General features: G+C 40.7%; 2 protein-coding genes across 3 annotated transcripts in view; both read left to right on the top strand.

Moving 5' to 3' along the window:
• The window catches only part of LOC101860123, an 11,138-nt gene that overhangs the window by 6,816 nt on the left and 2,543 nt on the right, over window positions 1–1,779 (top strand). The gene's annotated exons all lie outside the window — the stretch shown is intronic.
• Window positions 262–1,779, top strand: part of LOC101859437 (uncharacterized protein C17orf98) — an 18,537-nt gene continuing 17,019 nt past the window's right edge. The window contains exon 1 of one of the 2 annotated variants that reach the window (XM_013087934.2): window positions 262–373. The gene's annotated coding sequence lies outside the window, so the exon portion shown is untranslated. The other variant, XM_013087935.1, reaches the window with a different exon arrangement.

Genomic DNA, 1,779 nt, shown 5'->3' with positions numbered 1-1,779 from the left:
GTGTGTGGTGTGTGTGTGTGTGTGTGTGTGTGTGTGTGTGTGTGCGTGCGTGTGTGTGTGTGTGTGTGCTGTTGTGTAACCCGAATATCTTAACAAGGTGATCAACATCGCTGACAATAAAGTATTTTCCGCATGGCTTGCTTCGCAACCTTTGACACTTGACCTCTCACCCGCCTACAGAGATCTACTAACCCGTGTTTAACACAGCCCTGCAGCTATTGTCGTACAGATCTCTACCTACAAATGCTACCGACCCCGAGAACCAATTCAGACATTATAAGATCAACCGCTTCGCTTCTCTCCCCTTCCCCCTTAGCAACCAGCCCAGGCTTCACAGCGTCGCTAGCAACGAAGAAAGTGGCGGTGCGTTTAGGTGCGTGTGTTGTAGGTAGACTTCAAGGGTTGAATAGAGAGGAAATTTATATACAACGATACGGTGCGTAGTGTTGATAAAAGATTAATCCCCCTTGGTGTTTTTAATCCTGGGGTGAAAGCGACTAGGCACTTTGATCCAGTGTGCGTGTGTGCCAGTGTGTCTGCTGGTGTGTGTGTAATAGTCCAGGGAGATTTGGCGATCAAGAAGTTTTAGATAGTTGTAGTTAGTGTCTCGCCATTTGTAAGAGATTCGTAGACTCCGGGACGACAGTATAAGGTACGTTTGGATATTTCTATTTTATAATATCTACGTTCGTTGTGTGTCTATCAACCTGTTTAAAACCAGCGTATGTGGTGTAGTAATTTAAGTGTTTTACCGTCGCAGGCAGAAAGAGTAAGTTCGATTTTCAAGTGGGAAGTGTTTTTGACCAAGTATATATCCGTCTGTCTGCCGGAACGTTGTATCCCTCTTAGCCCGGTAGACAGGGTAGAAGCAGCCAGGGTCTCAAATGATCTAAGTTGTGCCGATCTGGGTCTGAAACACCTACAATAACAATTGCAGTCTGTTTTGTTTTGTTTTGGGTTTTTGGGGGGGTTTTGTACAGGAAAAAAAAGTTTATATATTATGAACTCTGTACGGGAAAAACAACAATTATAACAGTTCTGCATTGTCATCCTTGTCTACCTTGATCAATTGAGCTGCTTGTACAATGTAGTCCTTCCAAACGTTTACCAAAAAAAATGGCGGTAGTCACATACTTGTCATCACACTTACAGCACTCGTATATGGAAAGAATTACAATGGTGATACTTTGAAAGTAATACATTGAAAGAAGGACACACGCCAGTTTACAATTTATATTTCAGTAATGAGAGCCTTTAGTTACCTATTCTTGAAATACTTTATGTGTATTCTTAAAGGTAAATGTTACCTCCTCGTTTTCCTTCAGAAAAGGAAAGAAAGAAAATAAGAAAGAAAGGAGAAAGAAAGAAAGAAAGAAAGAAAGAAAGAAAGAAAGAGAGAGAAAGAAAGAGAAAGAAAGAAAGAAAGAAAGAAAGAAAAAAAAACAGTTTCCAATATCGTGATTTAAGTTATACAATCTTATATTATCTTTTAGAATCAAAAGGTCGAGTTCTTGTCAAGTTTCTTTTAGTCTTGTAAAAGAAACGAGTAAATGAAATGAAAAGGTTTTTTGATATTGTATGATTTTTCAATGCTGTGTCTTCGTTGATATTTGCAAATGTGTGCTGTGCAATATATGCGTCTGTATGTGTGAAACATAATTTGTAGGGGGAGGGGGGTTAAGGATTGAGTAAAGATTAGTAAAGGGGCTTTCTCGTGGGACCGCAAATGGGGAGTGAGTGTGTGTGTGTTTGGGAGGGAGGAGGCGGGCGGGGGAGGGG

Source organism: Aplysia californica, unplaced genomic scaffold, assembly GCF_000002075.1.
Source record: "Aplysia californica isolate F4 #8 unplaced genomic scaffold, AplCal3.0 scaffold00660, whole genome shotgun sequence".
NCBI classification, from domain to species: Eukaryota; Metazoa; Mollusca; class Gastropoda; order Aplysiida; family Aplysiidae; genus Aplysia; species Aplysia californica.
Note: the sequence above shows the minus strand (reverse complement) of the source record. Positions and strands in the feature narration are given on the sequence as shown.